Source organism: Miscanthus floridulus, chromosome 7 (genome assembly GCF_019320115.1).
Source record: "Miscanthus floridulus cultivar M001 chromosome 7, ASM1932011v1, whole genome shotgun sequence".
NCBI classification, from domain to species: Eukaryota; Viridiplantae; Streptophyta; class Magnoliopsida; order Poales; family Poaceae; genus Miscanthus; species Miscanthus floridulus.
The window spans coordinates 84,367,476-84,375,884 of NC_089586.1; the positions used below are offsets into that span (position 1 = coordinate 84,367,476).

The window sequence follows — 8,409 nt, forward strand, 5'->3', positions numbered from 1 at the left end:
GTAATTGGCTCGCTGTTCAAGCCAATTCAACAAGATGTCCATCTCGGTTGACAGTGCACACACCTCTTCTGGTACTTCTTCGCTCTTATTGCACGCTTGAATATTGCATTGATACCAACCTTGATTAGAGGCTATCTTCTCCATTAGAGTTTTAGCTTTTCCAAGGGTGAGTGACATAAATGATCCTCCAGCAGTTACATCTAGTTGTTCATGAGCTTTCTGAGTTAATCCATGGTAAATGTTTTGCATGAGCAACCAATCTTCCATCCCATGATGAGGACAATCTGAAATGTATTCTTGGAAATGTTCCCATGCTTCTAGAATGGTTTCTCCCTTCTGCTATTGGAAATTAGAAATCTTTCCTCTTAAGGCATTGGTCTTGCCTACATGGAAGAACTTTTCTAGGAAGGCCTTTGAACACTTTGCCCACGTGTTGATGTGATCTTTGTTGATGTAGAACCACTACTTTGCCCATACTATAAGTGAGAATGGAAATAAGCAAAGTAGTATGATGTCTTGAGCAACATCCTTGATGATAACTGTGCTGCTTATCTCCAAAAAATCCTGAAGATGAGCACTAGCATCTTCATGTGCCTTTCCACTAAATGAGGTAGCTTGCACCATGTTGATGAGGCTTGGCTTGAGCTCAAATTTGAGGTTGGTAGTTCTGAGTGTTGGTCTAGTGCGAATGTTCTCGGTGCTTGGAGCAGAGAACTCACGCAGGGTCTTGTCAGCCATAGCTTCAGAAACTAATGTTGAGCTTCCTCTCAATTTGGTTGATTCTGATTGATGGAAATTATTGGTAAATCACAACTAATCATGCAATACCCTGTATAAGATATGAACAAAGACAAACAAGGATAAGGCTGCTAAAGTAGAGGTGTTATGATTTTATCAATAAGTATTTATTTGGTCAATCCTCTTAGCCATGTGCCCCTCCCCGGCAATGGTGCCAGAAATGCTTGTTGGCATTTCTTAGCATCACTCTTTACTAAGTTGTCATCCCTAGCATGATGTCAGAAATGCGTTGTTGGTAATTATAAATGACATTTGAAAACTTAGTGGAAAATTATATATATATATATTAAAGTATCCACAAGGGCATCCACAGGGAGGAGCTATGGAGTTGTGTTGGCATAGAGATATTGACAAATATATATACTTATGATAAAACCACTCTCATGCTATGGCAAGGGTAAGTCAAATGATAAATGAATAATAAGTGTAAGGTAATAATGGTATTCCAGAGATAGAAACAGAGACTCATAAAATGTAGTACGACTAAGTAGGAGATTCGTTAAGAGCAAAAGATTCCTAAGTCATTCCTTATTTACTAAGTCTTTTATATACACAAATATATACACTCTCATCTATAGCATAACTAACTTTGGATCTATGCATAAGGAACATTACTAAGGAAGATCAAGAACAGAGCTTATCTCCCTTCGCAACCATGTTCTACTTTCTCTACAAATGGGGAGTGGACTACAAAGGACTCAATGGGAGTGTCACATCTATGATCTACCACATGACCCAGAGTGCAGAATGCATCTATAGGTAAACAATATCTAAGCACCATGGTTACATAATGTTGACCACTTAACTCACTCGAGTACTGAGCTAAGAGCTTTGCGAACATATGCATAAATTCATCATCAATCATAACTATATCAAGCATCTAACTAGAGCAAACTTGGAACATAATAAATAGCAACATAATATTGAAGTAGCACAAAGTCATAAATTTAGAGATATAATGGCAATACCAATCTCCAAACCGTATATCCAAAATTCTGAGCAATAGCCCACACTCTACTTGAACCTTGCTAGCTAGCCTATACTAGAAACTTAAAGAATTGGAGCTCTATTCTCTTCTCTCTGGAAACCCTAATTTTTGGGTCTGATCTTGACTTATGGCAGCGTGTTCTGGAGGGGGGCAGGGGCTGGTTATATAGGTCGGAGCATCAATCTTGAGCCCTCGGAACAAACCAACTTAAAAGAATAGCATAGATGCAATCCTTAAGGAGGTGGAGAATCGACGTATGAAGGAGGGACTGCCAGGTGGGGACAGGGGGTCGGGCAGCCTACAGTTGGGGTCGACCGGCCCCACATGTCAACGTCTCGACCTTCGCTTTAGTGTGGTGTCTTCCCAAGTCTTTTGGAACCTTCTATGGTAGTTTTCACTTTGGATAAGTGTGTTTTTATGTGATGATTTGATCCCTCTTGACAATTTTCTTGATAAACCCAATTGAAAACACAGATTCACCAAAACTTATGGAAATTGTTGATTTAAACCCCTAAATCTATGTTGGTGATCCTGTTTATACATTTATTCAAGTTAAGTTGACGTTTATGATGGATGATAACTAACATCAACAGTGAGTCATTGGCCTCTAATCGCGTAGGGCGGCGAGGTCGTTGAGCGACCTTGGACCTCTCGTCCTGAGTGTCTATGAGTTCTAGCGTTACTTCGCGAGGAAGACGTTGTTGCACAATTTTTAGCCGCCCATGACGGCAACCCCTTCTGAAAGGGTCACCGGTTCTTGGGGTGCGCATGGCTTTGCGACCTTGCTTCGGGTCATGGTCTCAGGTTGTAGGTAGCAGCCGATCATGGTCCTACCTCGATTATCAGGACCGCTCGGGCCTAGCTCTATCTTCATCACGTTGCCCTTTCCTGACTCCAAAGGGTCATTCTACCTTATTATAGGTTGGTTTCAATTTTCGCTCCACGCAGGGAGAGGCTTGTCCACCATAACCACATGGTTGGAGCGGTGCAATTCATTGGGGTCGATGGGTAATTCGAGTGGGACCCAATAACCTTCCCAATCAAAGTGGAGTTTGGTTGTGCCTCACGTGAGACGTCCCATTAATCATCGGTTGTCAATCCCATTGGTCCCCAACCGCCTCCACAGTGGCTAGAGAGCAAGATGCCTCCCCCCAGAGGGGGTCAACCTAGGAGACTTTGAAGTGGATGACTCAAACATAGAGTGAGATGGTCGTGTGGCTCCGTACTACTGATTAGAGCCGCGAGGCCCATCTCCACCCTGCCCCTATCCCTTTTGTGGCCTCGAGCCCTTCTAAGGGCCGGCCTAAGAGAAGTTTTCCTAGGCACGACATAGGGTCATGTTCATGGCAGCCACTTTCACGTATAGGTTTTAGGGATGTGTGACACCTTTGATCCTGTAGCTTCGTGAATGCCCACCCACGGGCAACAAGGCGCCTTTCAAATGAAGGCGCGTAAACCAAAGCGATGTGAAATGTGAAAGCAAGCATGACCTACCTGGCCTAGGTTATCTCATGGGAGGTCGCCACTCCGCCTTCTACCTGATCACCAATCCTAGTCTGCGAGATTATCAAAGAGGTTAGTAATGGTCGTGGGTCTGGTTTGCTTGCTGAGGTTATCTTTGGGGCTATAAATCCGCTAGAGTGGTGTGCTGTGGGAGGTGTCGTTCTCCCATCTCCTAAGCTGCCTTCTTCTCCTTTTTGCTCATGCGATCATCATCGCTCCCCTGATGATGGGTCATAGGAAGCACCTTCGAGAAGAGTCCCTTGAGGTCGATGCACCACCATCGCTCCTTCTATCTTCTCTGTGAGAACAAGGGTAAGTGATTTTTGCGTCATTCTTTGGGTTTGACTGTGCTCGTGCTAATCACGAGTGCATTCAGGATCATGTCTCTAGTGATGGTGTTAGACTGGAGGTCCATCCAGTTTCATCCATCCCTGTCCCGTTCTGACTCCAGAGCCAGCGAGCCCCCACCCCTTGTCCCTTGCTATGTGCTCAAAAGGGACGAGGCCCGCCGGTTGCATTCGAGTTCTGTTCATGAGGTGGCCCAGCTGAAGCCCCACGTGGATTATCTCTAGGTGGCCCTCCTAGTGGTAGAGGAAGAGGTCGTCGAGGCATGAGCGCTTGCCACCGCCATGTGGGTGCGGGCGTACGGTGAGTTTCTTGTTTCTCCTAATTCCTATTCACCAGGTTTTTTATCTTGGGTTTTTGGTGGGACTTTCTGGATTGCAGTGCTAGAGGAGCAGCCCATGATGTCCCGTCGTGAGGTGGAGGAGGCTCGCCCTTGGAAAGGTCCCTTAGGCGAGAATCACCATCGGGGCGTGGCTTCTGGAGCCCGACGGGGGTTGGTTTCAACGGATGACTTGGCTGCTACTATAGAGGCTGCGACGGCAATCATGAAGATGTGGGGTAGTTTCGTGGATGTAGCTAGGTCTTCTAAGTGTCACCAGGGGTCCCCGATTTGCCAGCTCGTGTGCTTTATCAGCGGGCGAAGTTGTAAAATTTCAAATTACCTATGTGATCTATCGTCGGTTTTGACTTCTTGTTTCCTCACGCCATCGTTTCATCCTTGTTATTTTATGTTACTTTTGTACTTGCCCAACATAGGTGGGCTTGTGTTTCTATTTGCGGAATATTGGTTACCTACAGTGCGCGGATGCTAGGCTGAGATGGTGAATCAGGCTTCACCTCTGCAGCGTTGCATGGCAAAGATAGTGACAATGTGAGCTGGTAGGGGGGCTCACATAATCTGCCCTCATGGGCCATGACATTTTGACTGCCCGTAAGGAGCATGTTAGGTCGTCTAGAAGGTGAAATGCCTTCGAGATGAATCGCATGGGTTCTGCATACCTAAGTCTATTCTACGCTATGTCTTAGTCGGCCAGGTTCATCGTTTCCTCTATGTGCATATGTGAATGCGATCAAACAACAAAGAGAGGGATAAGATTCATATCATCGGTGTTTGTTTGGGGAGCGAACGTTCGCCCTGCTACCGCCGCTCGCGCTAAGGTGAGCTCCCGAACGCTCGCTTGGGGTGGAGTTGTCGTGGCCCCTGGCTTTGGGTTGGTGAGGGTGTGGGGGTATTAACCCCTATACCCTTACGGCTAGGCTTGGGCCGGCCTAGAACAGAGGGTTCGGTCCACTAAAAGATGACGTGCGGCCCGGCCAACCTGTTTGGAGTCCCACACAAGGAGTCAAGATAGATTTGGCGATCAAGCAAGATCCTGGTCGGTTAGAATAGGAATCCTTATCTGGCCACCTATGGCAATTGTAACTGGCTAGGATTAGTTTCCAGATCTGTAACCCTATCCCCCGGACTATATAAGGCAGGCAGGGGACCCCTCTAAAAAACATCTCTCATTGACATACAACAATACAATCAGACGCAGGACGCAGGTATTACGCCTTCTTGGTGGCCGAACCTGGATAAAACCTCATGTCTGTTTTGCGTCACCGTCTTGTTTGTGGCTTGCGCATCTGTCTACCGACAATCTACTACCTTGGGCATACCCCTAGGTAGACTGCCGACCATATTTCGTCGACAGTGGCGCACCAGGTAGGGGGTGTGCGTACTGCTCTCCAAGCAAACAAGATGGTCATCATCTTTGGCTCCGTGGCTACGCCGAACGGCCTCACGTTCACCGTCGGCCAGATCACCTAGACCACTGGCTTCGATGGACTCAATCCGCGTCGACCACTGCTTCACCTGCATTGACTACGGCTCCGACCACGGGGGATCTAGCTCCGACCATGGTGGACCTGGCTCCAACCACGGTGGATCTGGCTCCGACCATGTCCGTATCGCCTTCAGCCACACCGACAACCCATCGTCCGCTTCCCCACTACAAAGGGAAGCAGATCGACAACACCGACCTGCTCGACTCCATCGATCGGGTCAGTACCAAACTCGCTAAAACCCTAGCTCTGGTAAGTTCAATTCAAAGTCAACCTAATGAGCAGGTAACCGCCTCCCACAACAGATCTACCCAACCAGCTCGGGCCAGTCATCCTGCACGACTTGGTACAGATCTCGTGGTCATATCTACTCCTGAAGGGCGCTCCGCTTGTCGTCGGCTAGCCTCCACCATGGGTCTCCAGCTCTCTGAGTACGAAGCCTCGATGGAGAACTACCAGGCCCAGTCCTACGGCCTACGAAACACTGCCTCCAACTACGCTTATAATATACAACGCTGCTCAGATCTGTGTTTTATACTTCGACCTCGACCAGAGCCACGCAACTTCATCAACATGGTCCGGATTGAGGATTGTCAAGAAGGATCGGTCCACATGGTTCAAGAGGGTGGCTCAAGCTCTTTGTCCGGCACCGTATCTAATGCCTCTGTTCGCACCGAGCTCTAGAATCATGACGATGAAGGCGTCGAATGCGATCTGGATATCCCAGACCACGCCCCGGGATACCCATGATTCCCATCCTTCCCACCAAGGCAGGGAGACTTGATCAATGTTGTCAGCAATGACAAACCACCAGCAGTTGGCAAAATAGAACAAGAAAGGATTGCACGCGAAGCACGCAATATTGACCGGTTTAATCACCGACAAATTGAAGCCGAAGTAGAAGAGAGGCACGGCGCATAAGGGTCCAGCCACGTGACCTCAACAATGCCTTTGACAGGGTGGGGGACAAATAGGTCTTCAGGACTCCAAGCGCCAACGTAGTTGTTGCTATGGCGATAATGCAACGGCTACCCAATACCCTGGAAACCCAGGCAGTTCGCGACGATATACAAGCTTACCTGACGGCTGCTATGGCCCAGACCGCAGAGATTGTAAATCAAGCCCGGGCCCCATCCGTCTCAGTCGAGTCAAGCCACAGCCGCCAGAACTCAAGTCGCTCACAGCCACCCAACCAACGTGGCTCACGCAACAACGACCCATTAGACAACCGACAAGGCAGAAACGGTGGCCATGATGGTGGTCGGGATGACAACCGCTGTCGGGAGGACAACCATCGAGATGTTCGGGACGACAACCGCCGAGACAACCGCAATAATCGCCGCGAAAACCACGGTCGCAGGGCTAATTTGGATGGCAACCGAGATCGCCATGATGGTAATAACGATCTCCGCCATTACCTCAGAGGACGTGATCTGCGCGACCGCATCAACCAGAGAGCTAACGATCGTGCATCCCACGAAAGCTATCGCCGTATGGAATATGATACTGCCCATGGCCCACTGGGTTTGAAGCAATTCACTCCGCACCTTCGCCAAGTCATATGTCCCAAGAACTTCAAGCTCGAAAAACTTCAGAAGTACGACGGCAAGGAGAATCCTGAATTATGGGTCATACTCTACAAAACCGTGTGCAGATCAGCCATGGCTGATGAGCACGTCATGCCTAACTACTTCCCAGTCGCTGTTGGTCATGCAGGTCACCAATGGCTGGTCAGCTTGCCGACAAACTACTTCAATTCTTGGCAGGAGCTCAAGCAAGCTTTCATCGACAACTTCATTGCCACTTGCGAGCAACCCAGCAACAAATATGATCTGTAGCGGATTCGAGACCAAAAAGATGAGCCACTACGCGAGTACGTCCGACGTTTCTCGGAGATGCGCATCAAGGTCCCGTCAATCTCCGACAACAAGGCAATCGAGGCTTTCATCACTGGTCTCCGCTTCCACGACACCCTATGGGACAATCTCCTTTGCAAGAGACCCGAATCAGTCACAGCGCTCCTAGCCACCGCCAAGAAATATGCGAATGCCGATGATGCTAAAAAGATAATTATCGAAGAAGCAGCAAGGGTTCCATGCTCCGACCACCCCCCACACCACGACGACTACCACAGCAACCGTGGTCGGAACAACAATTTTGATCGCCGCAACCAGCGCAACGACCACCGCGACCAGCATAATCAGCGGCGCAATCGCCATGACAATTACAGGGGCAAGCGTGCTCGGGAAGACGATGGCGAGGTCAACACCATTAAGAAAGGTGGCGGATGTCGCAACTACGAAGAAGACTACGCCAAAGCATTGAAAGGACCCTGCCAGCTCCACCCCAAGTCAAACCATACCATGGAGAATTGCCGCGTTCTCAAAGTCTATCTACACGCATCAACAGGCTCCAGATACGTCCGACAAGCCTAACGATGCAGGGGAACAACGCAACGAGGACAACGATGATGAAGACGTAGATCCCCGTCACAAGTACATCAAGCCAACCGATTGCGTCCACACCATCATTGGAGGCAAAGTGTCCATCGAGACCAAATGGGAACGCAAGCTACTCGCCCGTGCCTGCTTGAACGTGGCCAACACCGACAACCTCATCGCCGATCCGCGGCTCCCTCCTTGGTCTCACCGTGAGATCTCCTTCAGCAGAAAAGACCAATGGGCCGCAATACCTGAACCAGGACATTTTCCCCTGGTCCTCGATCCTTGTATCAACAAAGTTCAATTCAATAGAGTGCTAATTGATGGCGGTAGCTCCATCGATATACTGTTCAAGAATAGTCTGCCGGCCCTGAAGATAACCTAGGCGGATCTCAAGCCATACGATGCACAGTTCTAGGGTGTTCTCCCCGGACAGAGCTCTACACCTCTCGGGCAGATCACGCTACCTATGCAGTTTGGGACCCTAGACCACTTCTGCACCGACTACGT

General features: G+C 48.8%; 1 non-coding gene across 1 annotated transcript; it reads left to right on the plus strand.

The window, feature by feature from the left end:
* Window positions 1–265: 265 nt before the first annotated feature.
* LOC136468349 (small nucleolar RNA R71) lies at window positions 266–372 on the plus strand. The gene has a single exon (XR_010761851.1). It is a non-coding gene; the product is annotated as a small nucleolar RNA R71 (small nucleolar RNA).
* Window positions 373–8,409: the final 8,037 nt, after the last annotated feature.